At 49.0% G+C, this 23321-nt stretch overlaps 1 protein-coding gene across 1 annotated transcript in view; it reads right to left on the bottom strand.

Moving 5' to 3' along the window:
- Positions 1-23321, bottom strand: part of LOC138569944 (metalloreductase STEAP4-like) — a 346842-nt gene that overhangs the window by 18513 nt on the left and 305008 nt on the right. The gene's annotated exons all lie outside the window — the stretch shown is intronic.

Here is a 23321-nt window from a genome sequence, read left to right as displayed (position 1 = left end):
GACCAGCATACATCCCCCTACAAAATTGCGCTAAAAACGCCACGCAACACCCCGATCGCATGTTCAACTCCCTGCGCACCCCGCGGAATACGCATACCCCGCTCGCGCAGGCCAATCACGTGTGAAACTCCCTGCGCACACCTCGGAATTTACGTACCCCGCTTGCGCCAGCATAATCGCATGTAAAACTCCATGCGCACTCCTCGGAATACGCGTACCCCACTTTCGCTCGGCCAATCAAGTGTAAAACTCCCCGTGCACCCCTTGGAATACGCTTACCCCGCTCGCACCAGGCAAATTAGGTAGAAAAAGTCCCCCCTCTTGTGTGGGCTGGCTGCGGGGCATGGCCAGGGGTGGTAGGGGTATCCCCTGAGGTTTGGGCTGCCTGTGGGGCATGGTCAGGGTGGATGGGCTACCTGCAGGGCATGGGGAGGGTGGATGGGCTGTCTCCGGGGCATGTGCAGGGGTGATGGGCTGCCTGCGGAGCATGGTCAGCGGTGATGGGCTGCCTGCGGGGCATGGGGAGGGTGGATGGTCTGCCTGCGGGGCATGGGGAGGGTGCATGGACTGTATGAGGGGCATGTCCAGGGGTGATGGGCTGCTTGCGGGACATGGGGAGGGTGGCTGTCTGCGTGGAATGTCCAGGGGTGATGGGCTGCCTGCGGGGCATAGTCAGGGGTGACAGACTGCCTGCAGGGCATGGGGAAGGTGGATGGTCTGCCTGTGGGGCATGGGAGGGTGGATGGGCTGCCTGCGGGGCATGGGGAGGGTGGATGGGCTGGGCTGTCTGTGGGGCATGTCCAGGGTTGCAGGAGGCTCCTCTGTGGTGTGGGCTGCCTGTAGGGGGTGCCTGTGGCTCATCACCACACGGGATTACGAATATGGGGGTACGCAAGTGCGCTTTTCACGCCATTGAGCTTGCGTGAGTGGGGTACGTGGATTCTGGGGTATGCGAGTGTGCTTTACACACCAATTGGCAGTGCAGGCCCTCCCGGGTGTGCCCTCTCCATGCCCCACAGGCAGCCCACACCACAGGAGACCACCCTACACCCCTGGGCATGCCCCACAGCCCGCCCATCACTCCTGGGCATGCCCCGCAGGCAGCCCATCACCCCTGGACATGCCCCCAGACAGCCCACAACACAGGGGAGACCACTGCAACCCCTGACCATGCCCCGCAGGCAACCCATCACCCCTGGGCATGCCCCATAGGCAGCCCACATGGCACCATGGACTTGTGAGCCGCAACACATGTCCCCACCACCAGTGACGGGCACCTGTCAGAAGGTCCCGAAACATGTCCCCCCACCCCACCCCCATTGACGTCAACCTGCCAGCAGGCCCCGACACATGTCCCCCCACCCCCATTGACGGCAACCTGCCAGCAGGCCTCGACACATGTCCCCCCAACCACCACGTCATAACAGTACAGACCCATGGCCCTAATGCCAACCCAAATTCAACCCCCCCAACACCCCAGTTCAAACACGCACCCATCCACTGCACCCACTCCTTAGTAAATTACCCATGCCATGAAAGTCTGAAAAGAACCAGCATGCCCATGAATAAATGTCCCACAGAGCCACACAGTGGCAACACATGACTGAGCCAATGCTCATAGAGAAATGCATGAAACCAATGAGAGAAGACCACACAAATAATATAGATCCCAAAAATGTATTAACTGTAACATGTAAACTCAAAACCAAAAGCACATTTGAAAACGGAAATTATTCAGGGTCAGTATGAAAAAAAAATCAAATCCAAGAAAAAAGTGAAATGCATGTCCAAGAAACGAAATCCAAAGGTCAAAATAATTAAAAAAAAAAAAAACATCACTCCATGGGTTAAAAAAAAAGAAAGAATGTACATGTCTGCAACTATTGACAAACGAAGTCACAAGGGTCCATGATCCCCAGAAGAAAGAAAACCTATAAAAAAAACAATACAAAACAGAACTATGTACAAAGGCGGCGGGCCAGTCCCAGGGCTCACATGGTCATGTTCCGGTCCAGGGCATCATCGAACTCCACATCGATCATCCGGAGGTGGGCCTGTTCCCTGGCCTCACGGTCTCGCAGGGATGCAGTCATTGTGTCCACAAACCCCCTGCGAGTTTCCTCGAGGCACTCAGCCCGCCTCAAAGCCCGGTTCGTGGAGTTCTCTGCCATGACCCTCCTGAGCCGTGCCCTCTCCGCCCGCCGCTGCTCCGCATCTATCTGCTGGCCCAACCGCTGCCAAACGGAAGACACTCCCAATCCTGGGTCCTCCTTCCCCTCGGCCGATGCCTGCCCCTGGGATGTTAATGGCCCCGAGCCATGATGCCTCCCATGCTGAGCCTGTTGCTGCCTCCAATGCAACTGCCTCTGGCACCATGATGGCCTCCAGGCTGATGGAATCCCCGGCGCCGTTGTGCACATGAGCTGCTTGTTGATGCCTGCACGTCCTCCATTTGCTGGGGTCCAGTTGGTGGTATGGCCACCCCTGCTGGACCTCCAACTCCTGACTGTGGCAGGGATGTGTTCTCTACCAGCCTGGCTGCTGGCTCAGGGGCAGCTCCACGGGGGGCCCAGGTGATACTTGGGCATAGGGGGTTCAGATGAGAAGGGGGTCGCAAGACCCTCCAGCACATGGAGGAACCCAGTGCTGACGACTTGTCCTAGTAGGTTGACCTTCCCAAATTGTCCTAAAGAGAATCCTGCACGTCATCCCGAATACCACGTGAGCGCAATGCCAACCCAGCTAGGACAGGCTCAACCTGGTCACCGATTGCCACGTCTGTAGGGAGAGGAAGGCCAGTTGTTGTTCACGCATCCCCTCCCTGAAAACGGGTCTGGACGAAGGCATCGCTGCTGGTGCTGGATGATGCAGTCACAGGATCAGGGACAGGATTACACACAGGCACCTCTGCGGTGGCCTGTGCTGCCTCCTGTCCCTGCCCCTGGACTGCACCACTAGCACCAGTGGAATCCCCCCTTCCAGGCCCCATGCATGGGGCTGTCACGCCTCCTCTGCAACCAAACCCCCCACCAACCTGGATGACTCCGTGCTGTCTTCCTCCATAGGCCCCTGTGGGGGCTCAGCTGCCCCTTCTGCTGCGAGGAGTCCACCTCCAACCTCCACCTCTTGAACCTTCCCTCAGTAGCTGCGGCCATGGACGTGGCACCAGACTCCTCTCTCCCGGAAGATATGATTACCTGGGAGGGGAGCTGGGCCTTGCATCTCCGGCTGGCGGTGGCATCCCTGCCGCTGTGCTCCACAGCACCGTCTCCTCCCTCTTCAACAGTCGACGCTGCAGACAGGGAGAGATAGAACACAGGCATCAGGGCACTGTACAATGGTCTGATACACACATGAGAGTTGCACATGAGTGGCAGTGTCAAACTTCACAGATGGCATCACACTCCCAACACTCATATCATTTGAACCCACACACATGCACACATAAAATGGTATTGTGCAACAGGCATCAGCATCTATACACACGTAACTGCATGAACAACCAAAAGTTGGCATGACATCACAAGCAACATGGGGAGTGCCGATCACATGCACACACGCCACCAGACAGACATGCATCTGTACATCTCCACCACCTGTCACAGTGCAATCATCGGCACATCTGCCAATCACGTACCCACATGTCCGAATCACATGCATCCATGGTGTCTCACAGTCACAGACATACCAAACACAAACACGCACATGTACACCATGCACATACATGAAGGTGGGACCAGCATCCATGTGTCACACCCCAACCATGGCATAGGACATACACAGAAATGCAAACATGTGTGCATCTCCACATGTAGTTGGGCATCATGCATTGGAACACATACACCATTAATGTGCATCATACATAACTGGACTCACATGCAGCACGAGCATGTCCCTGCACACACACATCCATATATGGGCCATGTCAGACATATGTCCAAGCTGCACACTCCTGCCACACCTCAACATGCAATGTGTGGAATGGGATAGCCCAGACACTCACTGCTTGACTCCAGATGGGTCTGCCTCTCTAGGACCTGGTGGTGAAGCACTGGGTTGATGCGTTCAAGGGCCCTCATCTGGTTGATGGTAAGTTGGACCTGGTGCCCCCCTACATCCGTTGCACGCAAGAGGCGCCAAGTCTTCATGAGGGTCCTGGACCTGAAGTCCTCCCAGCGCTTCCGGATGTGTTTCAAGTCGCGCAGATGGCGACCACGATGACCGAGCAGGTCCTCTTCCATCTATCCTTGTTGGCGCACAGTTGTCTGAAGAGGGCATCATAATGCCCCAGGACTTGCTCCACCAGGATTCCAACTTCTGTGGCTGAGAAGCTGACAGCCCTCTGTCTCTCTGGCTGGGTGTTGCCAGTGGTCTCAGATGGTGTTTGCCCCGACATGGCAACCCCCAAGGCATGTGTGGGTGGGCAACTGAGTCCTGGGGCTTGGCTGTGGAGCGATGGAACAGCAGTAGGGATTCTTCTGTTCCAGCAAGGGTGGTCGCAGCAACTGGACCCCTGCAGATGGCTGATGTGCAGGCACCAAATAGCAGGGCACGTGGGCAGCAGGCAGGCAGCAGCAGATGGCTCATGGGAGGCTGCTCAGGGGCCCGGAAAATGGCCTTCTGGGCAGGAACGTGGTCTTCTGTGTGTTGTTGCGTGGCAAGCTTGATGCAGAGTGAATTTGCATGTGAAAAACAGCACGTTTGCATGAAAATCAAGGAAAGGCTCTTAGCACGTAAGCGCGTAAGTGACGTAACGCATGTGGGCGTTTCCCTCTGCACGTGTTGAGGGTTTGCATGGGTTTGCAGCGCGCTGTACGTGCTTTAAGTGGAGACTGTGAAGTGTGATTTTCCTACTTTGGGGTTCACACGGGATCACTTCACAGCGGTTACATTGCCTATGCATATTTCTTTTCCACGCAAGGCAGACGGTGAGTTGCGCACGTTATTGCACGCTATTTTTCCCACTGCGGGTGTCCCTGTTTGTCGTGTACCCCATTTATTGAGGTCATAGTAGCCTGCGTGTTAATCGCATACACTTTTTTGTGTTCCTGGGTGCCACAGCCTACTGCGTGAGGTTTTTTTACACGCACATGGGCTACAGGGGATGCATATATGTTTTTTCTTGTATTTCTAGGGTGTCCGAGTGTTGCCTGACCATCATGTAGCCCCAGGGTCCACAGGCAGCCTTGCAGGAGCGCAGGGGTGCGTCTACCATCCCGTACCCTGCCCCCTTCACCGACATTGACCAAGTCAATTATTCAGTGCACCGGCCATTGGCATTAGTACATCTGTGCCATGGTTGGGAGGCCACCAAAGGTTAAGGGGGGCTCAGCTGGGCATCCTGCCAGTGTTGGGAGTGGTCGGCACGTGGCCAGGGTGACCAGGGAGTACATGGAGTCCAGGGTGGCAGCATGCATGCATGTGCACAGACATTTGTACTCACCAATGAGCCATGTGTCGCCATGCTTCCCAGCTTCCAGGGCTGTATATGAAACTGTCATGGGAAGACCCAGGATAGTTTGCATAGACAGAGGTGATGATTCCATGGGCATCGGTTGCAACCGGTACGTTCATGGAAGGCCAGTGCTTGCAGTTGCGATAGATGTTCTCAGTGGCCCTAGGTGAATGTAGTGCCACATGGGTGCAATCTATGGCACCAAGCACTTTGGAGAAGTGTGCCACCCTGTAAAAGTCCCGGCCCATGGCCTGCCTTTCTGCGGGTGTTCTGGGCATGTATATATGCCTGCGGACTGAAGGGTGTGCAGTCATGATTGCCAACACCTGCTGTAGGCAGCGTGACTGCTTGGGCTGTGAGACACCCCCAACTATGGCAGTTGTTCGCTATAATGACCCAGAGGCCAAAAAATGAAGGACATCGAGCACCTTTTCCAAGGGGCTCAGTGCTCGGGAGCACAGAGTGGGTGATGGGAGGTCATCTTCCCACTCCCTGACCTCCCATAGACCTCGTAATCAGGCATCCCAAAAAGGCTGGTCCTGGGCAAATAAATGTGTGGCCTGGCTATTCTCCTCCTCCTGCGTTGTCCCACGATCACTGCTGTGAGAAATGGGACATTCATCATAGTTGTATATGCGTGTTTGTTGTTTGCACGCACTTTTATGCTGCGTAGGGCCTCTTCCGCCTGCCTTTGTGTGGCAGACGTGTTTACACCTATGCGTGTCTTTTGGAGTGCATGGGTGTCCCCTATTCGATTCCGTGAATACGTGTTGTTTGCGCACATGTGGGCATTCCATGTATTTCCCAGCAGTACTTCCCCAGTTACGCCCTCATTTTCATGCGTTGTTCCCCATTCTGCATGCTCTGCCCCCTTTTTGGTGTGTTTGCTACAAGTTCAGGATGTCGGAGTGATGTGTGCGCCACGCGTGGTTTCGGCATAGCTCCCAAGAAAAACAAGCGCACAGACTTCCATGAATCGCTTGCGTGCGATTCGCACGCGTGCACTGGATTTTTCTAGCTTCGCCACCTATTTGCGTGCACAATTATTTCATGAATCGACCCCCACAGCTTCCCTTCGGTTATTGAGATAATTAAAAATTGATGCCTAGCTGAAGCAGGATCAGCAAGGTTTGGCCTTGTGGTTGGGATCTGGACTCTAGGTGGATAATTGCAAAAAGACAGGAACACGCAGGACGCAGGGCAGGAAATCAGGAATCAGTCTGGTATCAGTGTGTCCTGAGTGCTAGCCAGGGTCCCTTATTTATAATGCCAGATGACATCATTACAGTAGATGACAGGGTCAGGATTCCTAACAATAGGATTGTGCAAGGGCATAGTCTCTGCCTTGCTCACAATTGGTCTGATATCAGAAAAGTGATGTCATGTTTATGAGGTGATTTTTACTGTATCTAGAAACTCCCACATTTACTTTACTGAAAATCAGATTTTGCCAAAAACACATACTTCTGCAGGTGCAACCTCTTAGTAAGTCAGGTACACAGGTTATATATTTTGTGCAGCACAGATTAGTCCAAACCTCCAGTTTGTGCGACCTTGTTTTGCCTTTCTGACACATTTTGGTCATTTTACACATTACCGATTTGTCCTAAAATACAACAATTTTATACACAGATGCAAATTGGCCCTAGGGATGTATGTAAAAAATCTGACATTTGCAACATGGATGTTCTTCTGGTAATACAACATATATCACCATTTCTGTCCAGAGTGTGTCACAACATTCTACCAAGTTTTCAAACACAGCCCACAATTCCACTTTAACGGTGCGAAAATTCAAAATTTTTACCAATTTTGACAGCTGAGATATAAGTATTTTTAAAGTTCATTATAAAATAGTCATAAGACAAATGGGAGTCATTGTCTGTCATTCTTTTCTTCCCAGCTAACACCAACTGTGTTTCTTCCAAGGAGGATGGGGAGCCTCTCTCTTAAGGTTTTATTGCCCTTCACACTTGACAGGTGAGTGTCCCAAGACTGCTATTGTCCCAGCCTGGAGCACAGATCAATGTCTGATGAGCTTGTGAACTCCCATTGTTCTGTCCCATACAAAGTTTTTCAAGCTGGCAATTTGCACTTCTGGTGTCCTGGGAGTTTGTGGTCTGCCTCACTTTCTACAGGAAGTTACAGGGCTGGAACCTGAGCAACTGGAAGACCAGATTTTTTTTTAGAGCTTGCCAACTCAGCTCAGTTGATTTAAAAGTCTTTATTTCCTGATTTCTGAGTCTTGATTTAGCAAACCTGTGGAATAAAAATAGCCTATGCATGTATCATCACCAGCCACATAATCCCTTTACATTGCTAAGTAAGCAGCCCTTCACTCAACAATTTACTTTGAAATATGCAATTTTTCTTCAGTCAGCAAAGCCCATTTTACCATGTGTTTAAAAACCGCTAACATTTCTTTCTTCTAAATTCAATTTTAATCTCCAGCAGATTCACACACTGCCATGTAGCTATGGCTATTCACTTGAATGCTGGATTTGTTCTGCAGCATGGATACATTTAAACAGGCATGTCTCAGCTATTTAGAGTCTTTCTCTGAACAGCTAATTTTTAGATACTTTTGCAAAGCAAATAGACGTGCTTCCCGCGTAAACTGAAAGCAAAGCCCCTGGTTGATTTCTTCCCCAGCTAAAATGACTGGGCCTGTCATTCAGGAACTAGACATGGTTTTGCTAATGCGCAATGACTTCTCCTGGGCATTGCCAGGCCTTTTCAATCACAGCAGTTTCATAGTACATGGATGGATTTAGCCTCAAAACACCATTTCTAAAGGTTGGAAAAGGTGTCATTTTAAAGGGAATTTTGGGGATGGTTTTCAGGCAATGTTGCCTATTTCACTTAATTCCATGTTAAACATTGCAGAGCACACTGGCATACTCCTGTGGTGTGTACTCTCTGCCTGAAATGTGTGTGGCAGGGTGATGCAGACATTTTCTTTGGGGGTTGTAAAATTGCAATTTTGAGATCCTGGCGTGCACAGGAGTTAGCGCAGCCATGTTGCGGTTTCTTGCACAGATGCAGCTCAGTGATGTGGGGCAATGCGTTGATTGGGTCACTATATCCCACACAGTTTAATCATTGTATATACATTTTTCAGTGGATGTCATAACGGAAGTAATTTTAAAACTGAATTAATGTCATAATTCACTTTCTGGGGGAAAAGCAAACATATTCAATATAGCTCTGTATTTGTGTACTTGTTCTCTTTTAGATTGTTCTCTAGGATTGTACAGTCGACTGGGATTCCTGTCATATGGCAAGAATGTTTTTTTGTCTTCATTTTCGATGTTAGAGTTTAGGAATTACTTATTGATTGCTCTCCTAGCTGGTTCAAACATGATCGTCTCATCAATAATCATCTCTAGACTTAGAGTCTGGGCAATGAAGAAGGTTATCTTGGAATTAAAACTTGGGCTGAATGAACTGGCTTGAAATATTAAGAACGTGCAAGTGCAACAAGGACTGGGGAGTCTGAGCTCATGGGTGAGCCACAGATGAAGTGCTAGGAATGTTGAGTGCTAGAAGGCCTGGAGAAGGGAAGGGTGTAAGTTCAAGCCTCCAGGGCGGAGGGGGGAAGTGCAAATGCAGAGGATAGACAGGAGCTGGGCCGATTGGGTGCGGGAGGTCAGGGCCTAAGGATGCATAAGGGCCCAGGACACCAATCACAGCAACTATGGGATTTACAGGGGAGAGAAGAAGGGAAGGAGGAGGTAAAGAGGAGAGTCTTAAGGAACTTCCGGATTTTAAGAAGATCCTTCTCAAGGGGCAGAGGGAGGGGGAGACTGTTCCATAGGAGGGAGCCAGCTTAGGACAGCGATCAACCACCTGCACTTTGTTTAACAAAATGCTTTACACAGACCGCCATGTGGATGATGCAGAGGGATTTGAATTTAATCCAAGCAGCAACTGGGAGCCAGTGAAGACTTTTTAGTGCAGGAGAGATACGGTCCCTGAGCTTAAGGCCAAGGATAAGTCTTGCTGCCCTATTCTGGATTAGCTGGAGGGGTCGCAAACTGGAAAATTGAAGATTCGAGAGGAGGCTATTGCACTAGTCAAGCCTAGAAAGAACCAGGGCTTGGGTCACATTGTGCCTCTGGGGGAAGTGAGAAAATGGAGAGCTGAAAGTGGGACTTCTTGGCAATGTGTTGAGCGTGAAGAGTCGAAGATTACTCCAAAGTTTCTTGCTTCAGAAGAGGGCACAGGGGGATAGCCCAAAGAGGAAGGCCAGAGTGAAGGGAAGGAGGAGGGAGCAAGGGTTCCATTGGGAGGGGTCTCAGTTTTACAGGTGTTGAGGCAGAGATTGTTGGTGGTGTACCAGGACTGGGTGGCAGATGGAAGGAGGAGATGAGGCGTGCAAGCAGAGCAAGATTGATGTTAAAGAGTCAGGGGGAGATGATAGAGCCCAGGGGGACACCACAGGTGGAGAGGGAAGTAGGAGAGGAGAAGGTGCCCAGGATGAATTGGGGCGAGCGGTCATTAAGGAAGGATGTCAACCAGTCAGTACCCGTTCTGAGATACCAAGGGTATCGCGGAGCCTTTGTATGAGGATGGAATGGTTGACTGTGTCAAAGGCAGAGGGGAGATTGAGAAGGATAAGGACAGCTGGGGAGTTGGAGTCCAGCGATGCAAGCAGTTCTTCACAGGTGTTTAGAAGAGCAGTTTCGTTGCCTCTGGATGCTCGGAATCCAGATTGATGGTCATGGAGACCACCAACAAGTTCAGTGTGTGAGTTGAGTTGGGGCAAAGCCAACTTCTCCAGTTGTTTCCCAGGAAGGGGGTGATGGAAATAGGGAAGTTGTTGGCAGGGCAGGTAGGGTCTGCTGAAAGTTTTTTCAGGAGTGGGTGCACAAGGAAATGCTTAAGGGAGGAGGGGAAAGATCCTGTAAGGAAAGAGTGATTGCAGAAATCAGCGAGAGCAGGGGCAAGAGAGGCAATGTTATCTTTGATGGTCCTGGATGAGCAAGGGAAACCTGATTAGAGGAGGCCTTCATAGAGAAGACAGCACTGGTAACTTCTTCAGGTGTGACATGGGTGAAGGAGGAGAATGAGGACGGAGGAGGGAGGGGGCGCGAGGGGGAGATCCAAACAATTTCAACAATTTGGAAGGGAGCCTTGAAATGCTTTGAAAGACAACAATCATGGAGGTACTTGACACAGGGAGTGTTGGCACATCCTGAGGGAGCTTTGGAGCTGCAGGTCTCTGGGCCTGCCAGCTCTGGTTCACCTTTGGTCTTATGAATTCTCTCTCTTGAAGGCTCAATTGTTTGATGTGGGTTGGAGAGGCATGCAGGGAATGATAGATGAGGCCTCAGGCCTTCTAGTTCCACCGAAAATAATGGAAGTGAACGGTTTTCCAAAGCACTTTGCAAGGCTTTACCAAGTCTTACATATTCTGTAGCACAGTTCATCTATATGACTTTAGTCCAGTTGTCTTCTTCTATATGATTCCAAAAAACAGGAGAGGACTATGGAGTAAGTGTTTTTGCCACAAGTCCCATCACACCATTGTAATGGCTCAAAATATTCAAACCATTAGTTCAACTTGCCTAAAAAAACATCCTTTGGAAATTCTGAATTCTGGGATACTGCACCAGTGTCACTAGAAATCAGTATTGCTGGTAGCTAGATACATTATGCAACGGGAACATACAAATAATAATGAATGAAAATTAAAAGGTGCAATCGATGGTCTCTTTTAAGGAGTTCATTTTAGAAATGCTCAAATCATGTATCCACAAAGGTGATCTGTGCATTTTGGAGGGGCTGCGTGGCAGCAAAAATGATATGCAGTGTAGCACCCTTGAATGCATTAGTGTTGGGAAGCACAACCAATATTAATATACGGCAGGCTCACGGCCACACGTGGGTGTTGGGAGCCCATTTAACAAGGGCCTATCATTGTGATATGGTAAAAATACAAAAAAATAGTCTATCTCTGTTTGAGGGATAGAAAGTGGGACAGCAGTGGGTCATTCAGATGCTGTGACATTCAAAAGAAAATGAATGAGAGTCAGCAATTATCCTTGTCATGCATTTTTATTCCCCCTGCCATCTATAAGCAGGCTCTAATGGCTTGTGCCAATTCAAACATGTTGTTCAAAGGTTTGAGCCAACATTCATGTCAAGCATTTAAGACTCATCTATTTCTAATTTTAAAAAAAAACAGGGTTCAGGTGGCCTACGTCCACCAACCATAATGTCCTTCTAATGTCCTTTTTTGAGAGGAAAGTAGTGTTTGACTGGATCGATAGGCATTAAATAGGGAAAGAATTGTGTCTTTTAATGCTTATCATTTTACTATATAGCCAGAGGACCTCGATATGATATGATATCATATGGCATTTATAACGTGCCTATACACAATTGTTTCAAGGCGCGACGAGGCAGTGGAGGGGGGAACAGAGGGAAGACATAGACAACTATCTTACTAGGCCCGGTGTCATTGAGATCACGCAAGTGCTGGGAAGCGTGAGGTTGAACGCACAAGGCTCCCATAGAAATCTCATCAACTCCCAGTGTGGTTTGATACATTACCTTTACTGTTTATATTATATGTAGCAGATATTGGTACAGTACTAACAGACATTATTAACTATGCCTGAATATGTGTGATAGGTTTTTAACGTATGTGGCATATGCTGATATACTGCACTTTTAACTTTAAACCTATTGGTCTGGAAAACACATTGCAGCAGTGAATAATTATGCATTAACCCAGTCCACTGAGTTAAATCATTATAGATTCAAGGTGATACATTTTCCCAGAGGAAAGAATAATCGTTCATTTATAAGGTATTTACGTAACACCTTACTCACACTTTTTAGGATTTCTGTTGCTTGGGAATTCTAGTAGTCTATTGTCAGTAATGTTGTGTATATAGATTAAATGGCACTAAGAACAATGTACACTTAAAATGCTGTGACGATCAATGAGGGGTGTATTCTCTCATGCCCCTGATCAAGGTTTACACGCAAAAACACATATTTTCAGATGTATGTGGCTTAGACTAAAGAATTAGATAGCTTCGATGTGTGGATATCCTGACTAGCATCACAACTTTGGTAACCTGTACTTGTATTTGCTAAAATAAACCTATAAAATATCTTTGGGACTCCCTCCCCAGAGAAATATGAACTATGAAGGACCATCTCAAATTTAGAAATACCTCTAAAAACCTGTTTCTTCAATTCTGAACGGAACAAAAACGAATGAACAACAGACAAGCACCATGAAAAGTAACACAACATGAGAAGGTGTGGGGAGTAGGCCAGAAAGGAGTAGAGTACAGGAAAAATAGGGGTGTCTGAATGGGAGGGTGTACCATTCCCTACAGAGGATCAAACAGGAATCATGCGAGAAGGATGGGTCTGACTTAATTGGCCCTCTCATAGAGGGGATTAGAGGAAAAAGGGGAGAGAGAGATGTCCCAAACTCATTAATGATGGACCATAGGGCACAGGGAAGACATCCACCTGTAGAAACCTGTGAGGGGGCGGGTAACTGTTACACACCCTAATATACTATTGGGCAAGAGATATGGGGACCAATTAGTCTTAAAACTGTGGGCAGAAAAGGTACTACCACTGAATAGCCCTATGGAGGACCCACACTTCTGCACAAAACATAGGAGCAGTAATTGTAACACACAGAAATGTGCAATGGGAAGGGATATGAGCCACAGTTAATGAAAAAAGAGGGGGTAAGATAGAGCACTGCCACTAACAAAGCCTACTAAAAAACCCATCTTTCTGCATATACCTCTCACACCCTGAACTAAACACAACCAGACCTCTACAGCACAAAAAACTGCATTGACTTCACTACACCACAACAATGAAACAAACCACACATAGCCTCGCCCAACAGCACAAGACTGCTACCAACCGAAAAACACACCTACACTCAGCGAACAGTGTCAACCGAACTTAAGCTTCCAACAGCACATCACAGCTTTTTTCCCCGCTCACTCCTGCTAACCAACCTGCCCCCACTTTGCTTTACAGATCTGCGAGAGCTCCAAGAAACATGCAGGTGGTGACAGTGTATGGAATAAGAACCTTTAACATAACATAACATAACATAAAGTAAGCATGATAAGTGTTATTACATGTTTAGATTGGTACTTTGGTGCTACCAGTCTAGGAATGACTTACAGCGGCATGGCATTTTTTACTGTGCATCATCAAGGATACAGCAAACACGGTAAGTGTCATTACGTGTCTGGCCTACTTTGTGCAGTTAGTTTTGACATGCTTTATTATGGTGGCTTTGCATTTTTAATAGCAAAGTGGTAAAATATCTCAGCGGGTGGAGCCTTTGCTGCTGTGATCTGTCTGTGATCTGCAGCTTGCATGTTCAAAACCTGGTAAAGCCAACTCAGCCTTTCATCCTTTCATTCTCCCGAAGTTGATAAATGTGTACCAACTTCGATTGGGATGATTGTTGTATGTAAATATGAGCTATGTTCAGCGCTTTGGCGAAAGTGTTATAGTAATAATAAATCATTATCATTAACGCATTAATGTTCCTGTGCATTGAAAGTGACTTGCATGTATTGGAGGGGTTAGTATCGGCTGGCCTGTTGTTCAACATCTTGTTGTTACTTTAGCAAACAAAACGAAATAAGGTTGATGAAAGGCAGCCCTGCATCCGCCACCATGCCAGGCAAGCCTGGCTGCCTGGATGCGTGAGGGAATGGAAATGGAAAATAACATATAAAACATTGTGCATATTTCAGCCCCCAGATAAAAACCAGCCCACACATTGAGTTCTTGATTCGGCCCCGGGCCGAATGACCGACTGCTCAGTCCGATGCTGCCCTTGCCTCTCACTATCATGCTTGCCCCTTGACATCCTCGCCACTTCACCTTTAACTCTAGGCAGACCTGAAAACTATGCACAACTAGGCAGAACCTGCCTCTCACTCCTTGTCTTCCTACTCTAGTGCCCTCCTCCAGTAACTCCACCTCTCTCCTCTTCCACCTACTCTATGGTGCTCTCTGTCTCTCCTATCTTCTCAAACTGCTTCTCTATTGACTATCCTTCTCTCCTCACTAAATCTGGCAGGAAGAAGTTTAAAAAGGACATCCTGGTCTCTAACCCAGGCCTCCCTATTACTGACACCTACACCAGTGCCTCCTCTAAGGAAACTCTCACCGACATCCTCTTTGTCATTCCTTCGCCAGACCTATGGACCCTTCATATGGTCTCTGTGCTCTCTCCTTCTCCTCTTCTCCTATTAATGGTGGCACCCGCTGGGACATCTGTAGGCCTCCTTCAATTCATCTAAGGTCATCATCAATGTTTACTTGAATGGGACCGTCTTAGTCCAAGGCCCGCAGGCCAATCTTCACCTCTTTGATAGACGCTTCCCACACCTCATAAATGTCCCCTCTTCTCCCGCTGTCTCCTCTCCCACCCTCCCTGGAGCTTCTACGCCCCATCATTCTGCCTCTTCCTTGGCTACCTTGCCTTCTCCTTACCTCTCTGGCCCCCTCTCGGGCTCCTTCTACACCTCCAAAGGGCGTACCTCTGATCTGTACCCCTCCATGGAAGTCATTGAAGGATGGCAACCTTCTCCATATTGCCACCCTTAACTCGCGCTCTGCTGTCAAACACTCCTCTCATATCTGCTGCCTTCTGGAAGAATTGGACCTCAATGTCCTCGGTCTCACAGAGACATGGTTCACGGCCAGTTCTGTCACTAGCTTTGACACACTCCTACCTGACAGCTATAAGATCTTCTCTGCGCCCAGGTCCAACCGCTCTGGAGGGGGTGTTGCCCTGATCTTCCCCGAGTGGATTCCTGCCTCTGTCACTCCTACGCAGTCCTATTCCTCTTTTGAATTCCTTGTCTGCAGGCTCTCTCTCTCACCTAGCCATTCCCTTACTGTGGCTACTATCTATCGGCCACCTGGTCAAATCTCCTCCTTCCTCTTTGAGTGAGCGGACCTCTCCTCCTCACTCCTGGCCTCGACCACCCAACTCCTCCTTCTCGGTGATTTCAACATCCACCTGGATGCCTCCTGTCCTTCCTCTGTACTCCTTCGTGACCTCTGTGACGCTTTCTCACTCACTATTCTCCCCTCTGGCCCGACTCACTCTGCAGGGCACACTCTGGATGTTCTGATCTCCTCAGACCTCCCCCTCTCTGTTCCTCTCTCTACGCCTCTCTCCTGGAGTGATCACTGTCTCCTCTCCTTCCACCTCACCCTCCTCCCTCCCACCTCAGTCTCAGTCATCCAACCCATGAAACGCGTGTCAGCTGAGGCTTTCGCTGCCACCTTCTCACTCCCCCTCCCCCTTTGGCTGACTCTCACCCTGACACAGCCCTCTCCACTCTCCACTTTGCTATATCTGATACTCTTGATATCCTTGCCCCTGTCATGAGAATCTGCCTGAAGCCCAAAGCCAAGTGCAACTCCTGGTACGACTCAGACCTCGTCACCCTAAAACGTAAGTGCAAGGTGGCTGAGAGGAAATGGCATGCTTCATATACATCCTGTGACAAACTGGCCTGCCTCCTACTGCAAAGGCAATACCGTCTCTCTGTCCTAACCAAGAAGAGAGCTCATATCCAAGCCTGTGTCTCTGCGGCATCTAACAACTCAGCTGAACTCTTTAAAATCTGCAAAGAACTGGCCAATCCTGCCTCAGTTTCTACGTCCCCCTGTCCCTTCTCAGGCCCTCTGCATTGCACTGGCCTCTCATTTCGTCTCTAAAACTCAGGACATCATGTCCTCACTCTCTGCCTATCCCCTCCTTTCCCCTACTCCCTGCTCTTCCTCTGGCCCTCCTGCAGCCAACCACCCTCCCTCCTTCTCATCCTTTCCCCTTTTCTCCACAGACAAGGTTTCTAGACAAGTCCGATCTATGAAAGTCTCGTCAAAACAGGTTCACCCCTGTTCCTCCAAAACTATCAAGGACCACATCGACACCCTGGCTCCTGCCCTGGCTGATTTCTGCAATCACTCCTTCGCCACCGGAGTCTTCCCATCCCCTCTGCAACACTCCCTTGTGCATCCACTTCTTAAGAAACCCTCTGCCGACCCCTCATGCCCGACTAACTATCGCCCAATCTCCATCACTCCCTTCCTGGGCAAGCTCCTGGAGAAACTGGCCATCTCCCAGCTTAATCGCCATACTGATTCTGTTGGTTGCCTTCATGACCATCAGTCTGGTTTCAGAGCTGCCAGAAGCACGGAAACTGCTCTCCTGAACATCTGTGAAGACCTGCTTTCTAATCTTGACTCTATCACCCCTTGTGTCCTCATCCTGCTTGATCTCTCATCTGCCTTTGACACTGTCAACCATGCCATCCTGCTCAACCGTCTCCGTGATAACCTGGGTATCACTGGTCAGGCTCTTGGGTAACTGACTTCTATCCTCTCTGACCTACTCTCCCAGGTTCAACTTGGGTCCTTCCTCCCCGCCACATTTTTCTCTACCTGTGGTGTCCCCCGGGGGTCTAACCTCTCTCCCTGGCTGTTCAACCAATACCTGGCTCTCCTTGCCCACTGCATTGCTGCTCTCTCCCCCAACTTTCAGTGGTATGTGGATGACACCCAGCTCATTTTCAGGCTACCCTCTACCTCCTCCTCTCCTTCCCTCATCTCTGACTGTCTGTCTGCTATCCCGGAGTAGTGTGCTGCCAATGACCTCTGCCTTAATGCCAGTTAGACTGAGATTCTCCTCATCGGTACACCCGCCCCCTCCTCTCCTGGTCCTCTTCCCGATCCCACCTGCAAAGCCAAAAACCTTGGGGTCATCTTCAACTCCACACTTTCCTTCTCTCCTCAAATCTCTGACATCTTCAAGAAGTCACAATACCAACTTCACCTCCTCAGAGGTATTCTGCCTTTCCCCTCCTTCCCCCAGAAGCTCACTGTCTCCAGAACGCTGGTTCTCTCTAGGCTGGACTATTGCAACAGCCTCTTTCTAAAACTACCTGCCTCTACTCTCCTCCCTCTGCAACTCCTCCAGAACAGGACTGCAAGACTTGTCCTTGGCCTCAAGTCCAGGTATCGTATCTCTCCAGGAATTAAATCTCTGCATTGGCTCCCAGTGGCTGCAAGGATTAAGTTCAAAAACCTCTGCATCATCCACAAGGCCTTCTGGGGCCTGGATCCTCAATGCCTCCAACTCGCTCTTCCAAAATATCTTCCTTCTCAAGCTCTTCGCTCATCCGCCTCCAACTCCCTCATGGTCAGTCACTTCTCCAAGTAATGAGTTGGTGGTAGATCTCTCTACTCGGCTGGTGATTCCCTCTGGAACAGCCTCCCTGCCTTAAACTTGAGGAGAACCATCTCCGGTTCCGGAAAGACCTCACAACCTATCTCTTTGCTTCTGCCTTCTCTCCTCTTCTCCTCTGCTGACCTCCTGGCTGAAACCGGTATTCACTGGCTACCTGGACACCCTTCTGATCCCTGGCTCAGGGCCCTCTACTGCCAGCGTCACACACCTGCACTGCCCACCTGGCAACCCCCACACTCGGGGACTGTTTCTGTATCCCTAGAGTCCCCCCACCAGACCTAATTAGCTGTTGTCCGCACTTACCCTTGCACTTGCCACTTGCTGGCCGCTATTTATTTTATTTATTGTTTTCACCTACTCCCATGTACTGCACTTTCCTTTCCCCCCTTCCCATGCACTTGTGCGATCTGGCCTAGTAGGATCGTTGTTTTTGTCCCCTGTTCCCCTCCCTTGCCTCGTTGCGCCTTGAAACACTTGTGTATAGGTGCATTATAAATGCCATATCATATCACATGAACTTGCAACATTTGTACAACGATCACTCCCTCGCTATTGCTCCCACACTCACATTCTGCCTCTCCCCTTGCCCTCACCTATGCCAAATCCACATTTTATACTGACTTAATACCCTCTCTCCACTCTCATCCTTGCAAACCTTCTCAGGCCCTTCAGATGTTGCTTCTTCCACTAACAAAATGTTCCATTTTCTGCTCTCTCACTGATGATGACTTTGGTTATTGTCAAAATTCACAAAAAAACAGGCCATGCACACCAACCATCCTTTCACTTCGAAACCCATTTTCATTATCTCTCTTCCTGTCACCCCTACTATTTCCTCTATGTCACTCTTCTCTACCATCCTCTGCTCCACTAACACCTCTTGTGTGCATACATAAAAGTTCACATCCTTTTCACCTTTTACCTCTCCTTATCTCCCATTCTCTTTAATCCCAAAACGTCAGTAACAGACCCTTGCTTGTCTGCTATAATATAGCCACTGTCATTCCCATAATCAAGAAATGGACTGCAGCCCCAACAATGCGTCCTTCTACAAATCTGCTTATGTTTTCTCTCCTTCACCCCTGTTTTTTCTAAATGCATTAACAACTGCCTCACAGATCTGGATCACTGGATAGCACTGCAGTGGCTGATGCTCATCCAAAGCAGAAGTGATGTTTCACCCTGCTCAACCCTTCCCTTTCATCTCCCATCATTTTCCCTCCTAACATCCTCGCTCCATCAACAAGGGATCACAATGTTGGGGGCCTCTTCAACAGTGACATAAGGCACCACCAATTCAAAATGGTCATGTTAGCTGCTGTCAGGACTAGCATACATATAGGAAGATAAATCTTCCCCAGCTCACCCATCATAAGGCCAGAAATCTGATCACCAACCTGGTTATCTTTTTTTTTTATATTTGTTTAGTTGAAAGTACAACTTTTCAAATTATTTCATACAAGAAATAAAATATTCAAATTAATTGATATACTAACAAACATGTACGAGTAAAATGAATTCTCCAACTTATTTTTTTTTCAAAATGTATATTTTATTCAATAGTTAATCAAAACAGAAAAGAAGGAAAACAAATTTAACAGTAGACAATGGAATTAGCACGAGATCGTAATAACACAGTTCATTATGATGGAAGAGTGGATATTAAAGGTGAAATTCAGTATGCAGTTCATTCATAACAATATTCTGATGGGAAGGGAGAGGAGGAGGGGGATAGTTCTGAAGAGGGCTGAGTTATAGCCATGCGGAGTTCAGTTTAACCAGCGGACACTGGACGGCTTCAGTGTGAGGGCAGGGAAGCGATCCGCATAGTCTATGAATGGGGCCCAAGTGTTCAGGAAGGGATTGAGGTTGCCCAGGCGGGAAGCAGTGATCCTTTCTGCTACAATGATGTCCCAACACTTAGCCCACCAGAGTGGGATTGAGGGACCTTCGTGGAGCTTCCAGAGACGGGCTAAGGCGATCTTGGCTGCCAAAAGTAAGTGGGAGTAGAGACGGGCTGCGTTTCCCAACATTGGTAGATCCCCTTCCCCCAGATCTCCAAGTAATATAATTCCAGGGTCCCATGGAATGTTGAGGCCTGTTATTGCTCGGATGTGGGTCAGTACCCCCTTCCAGTAGTGCGCCGCTTTTGGGCAGTCCCATAGGAGATGGAAAAGTGTCCCCTCTTGCTCGCATCCCCTCCAACAGTTCGGTGAGGGTCGCACCCCCGCTTTGTACAATTGGGACGGTGTGATATAGTACCTAAAGCATACTTTGTATCCACCTTCTCTATTGGTAACGCACTGGGTGTTCTTGTGAAGTTTAGTCCAGATTTTGTCCCAGGTTTCAGGGTCAAGGGGGCGCCCAAGATCGCGCTCCCAGTTTAGCATGTACTTTTCCTTTGCTTCGGGGTTGGTTTTTTCTAGGAGTTTATAGAGGGTAGAGATCTTGCCTTTTGGGGGGATGCCGTTAGTGAAAGTTCAAAGGGAGTTAAGTCCCTGGAGCCTCGTTCACTGATAGAGCACTGAGAGATCCAGTGCCTGATCTGAGTGTACCGGAATCGTTCCTCCTCGGAGATGTTGAACTTCGCTTTACAGCCCTCAAAGGAGAGCGGCTGGCCATCATTTAAAAAGTCTGAGATTCTGTGGAGTCCACCCTTTGACCAATTGGCGAAGCTTCGGCGACAAAGACAAGGGGGGAAGCCTGGATTGCCCCAGATCGGGGTTAGTGGGCCTAACGAGCTTCTGATTCCCCATTTTCTGTTTGCAGCCTTCCAATTGTCCACTATGTTGCAGGTTGCTGGAAGCGGAGGTGTTGGTGTGGGGTATTCTATGATTGGATGTGGGGCAGGTCTGATAAGGGGGATGAGCACCACCCTTCTTCAAGTTGCAGCCAAGCAGGGCGATCCCCTGAGCAGGTCCAAGCGAAGGCGTGCGCGAGTTGAGCTGCGTGCCGATGTCTAGCGATGTCCGGGGCCCAAAGACCACGAGTTGTCGGCTACGGTTCATGATTCTCCTGGCGATGCGGGGCCTTTTGCCTCCCCAGATGAATTTCATAATGTCGCGCTGCAAGGTTACAAGATCCGTTTCTGGGCTATGGGTTGGGAGCACGTGGCAGTGATAGAGTACTCTAGGGAGCAGGTTCATCTTCACCGCGGCAACCCGGCCTAGCCACGAGATCTCTTGCTTGTCCCATTGTTTCAGGTCGGAGCGCAGCATTTTAAATAACTGGGGGAAGTTGTATTTGTAGATTAGAGGGCTGGATTTGGGGATGTGAACGCCCAGGTATTCCAATGAGGTATTAGCCCATGGAATTCGCAAATCGGGACAAAGAGTATCTGCCTGGCGCCGTGGGAGATTGATCGGGAGGACGGAGGATTTATCAACGTTCACCCTGAACCCGGAACATGTGCCAAATGCTTCTAGTTCTTCAAGTAGAGGTTGCATCGAGCTGCTTGGATCTGTGACTGTGAGAAGTACATCGTCGGCGTAGAGCGCCACTTCGTATTCAGTTCCGCCCACTGTGATTCCTTTAATATTGGGATTGAGGCGGATTCTCACGGTGAACGGCTCCATCGATAGGGCGAACACCAAGGGGGACAGCGGACACCCCTGGCGGGTCCCTCTGGATATAGATATGCTTGTCGATTTCCTTCCATTGACTCGGAGCTGCGTTGATGGGTGAGTGTAGTAAGCCATTAACCAGGTCGTGAAGTTGTGACCAAAGCCCATATGAGAGAGAGTGTTCCGAATGAAGTCCCAGTTCACTAGATCAAATGCCTTTTGTGCGTCGAGAGAGATTACTAAGAGCAGGGTTTTCATTCTGTTTGCGGACTCGATTATGTTGAGTGTGCGTCTAATGTTATCATAAGTTCCTCTGCCTGGAATAAAGCCTGTTTGATCTTTGTGAATCAGTTCGGGGAGAAACCTGGCTAAACTGGCTGCTAAAACCTTGGAATAGATTTTCCCATCAGTGTTCATTAGGGCAATTGGTCTGTATGAAGCTGCTTGTTCGGGGTCTTTTCCTGGTTTTTGCAGAAGAATGGTGGTTGATTCGGCCATGGAATGTGTTACCTGTTTTGTAGACAGAAATGAGTTGAATAGTACTGCTAATTGTGGGGTCAGGATGTGGGCAAATGATTTGTAAAATTTGGGTGTGAACCCGTCCGGGCCTGGGGCGGTGTTTTTGAGTGATTTGATTGCTTCTAGAATTTCCTCTGTGGATATTGGGGCTTCTAGGGAGTCCAGTGAGGGGGAAATCGAAGGGGTGTGAAAGGATTCTAGATAGCGCTGCTGTAGGGCTCTGTCCTTCTGAGATGTGGGTGGTCCTTGCATGACCGCTTTATGATGGTCCAATAGGGTTTCAATTATGTCAGGGGTGGTGAATTAGCTTCTTCCATCTGGGCCTTTAAGGCTGACTATATTGTTTCTGGTGTGGGTTTTCCCCAGTTTATAGGCCAGTAGACGGTTTGCCTTATTACTTTTGTGATAGTAAAATTGTTTTGTATATGCTAGGGCCGTCGCGGTGCGATCAGCCCAGTGCATTTCTAGGGCCCTTTTTGCCTTTTTTAGCTCCCTGTCTGCCTTTTTCGAGTATTTGGACTTGAGATCATTTTCTAGGGAGGATAGTTTGGATTCTAGTGTTTGTGTGAGGATTTTGGAGACTCGGAATTGCTCAGAGGCTGCACTAATTAACACTCCCCTTATGACTGGTTTCATGGCTTCCCATAGCAGACCAATTGGGGTTTCGGGGTTCTGATTTTCCTTGAAATAGTTAAGCAATGCTTCTTCAGCCTCGCCCCTGATCGCCTGGTCTAATAGTAAGGTGTCGTTGAGTTTCCAGAACCTAGGGGGGGGTCAGGGCCTCCCAAGATAGAGAGGTCAGCCGAGACGGGCGTGTGGTCGGACACCATTCTTGTGTGAATTTCGCTATTACTAAAGCATGGGAATAAGGTGCTGGTGGCAAGAAGTACATCGACTCGAGAATGGCCTCCATGTGCGTTAGAGAAGAAGGTTTAATTGTGAGCATCAGGATTGGCTACCCTCCATATGTCAACCGTGCCTGATTCTTTAAGACGTTTGGCAAAAGCAAGGGCTCGGGAAAAGTCGGGGTGGGAAGGGGGAAGTGACTTATCCATCATGGGGTCGGGGACTAAGTTGAAGACCCCCCGATTAGGAGATACCCAGTAGCGAAGGTTAGAAGCGGAGGAAGTAGCTCCTCTATGAATTTGTCCTGATTTGCATCCGGGGCATATATCCCCACAATTGTGATTGGTTGTTCTGCAATGAGGCCTCGGATAAAAAGGTACCTGCCTGACGGGTCTTTTTTGACTGTGGGGTTGGATAGGGGAAATTTGTCACTTAGTAGGATCGCCACCCCCCATTTTTTCCTCGCCACTAGAGGCAAAGAAGTCCTGTTTAAAGCGCTTGAACTTGATTCAGAATTCATCGGCTGGCAGGATATGGGTCTCCTGGAGAATGACTATATCCCCGTTTAGAGCCGCTAGCCTGTGCTCCACCGATTTGCGCTTTCTGGGGGAATTGAGGCCTTGGACATTCCAAGACAGGAAGCGGATTTCCCTAGCGTTAT

Source organism: Ambystoma mexicanum, chromosome 2q (assembly GCF_040938575.1).
Source record: "Ambystoma mexicanum isolate Mex_15411 chromosome 2q, UKY_AmexF1_1, whole genome shotgun sequence".
In the NCBI taxonomy this organism is placed as follows: domain Eukaryota; kingdom Metazoa; phylum Chordata; class Amphibia; order Caudata; family Ambystomatidae; genus Ambystoma; species Ambystoma mexicanum.
The sequence above is the reverse complement of the archived record's forward strand: the minus strand, read 5'-3'. Positions and strand labels throughout refer to the sequence as shown.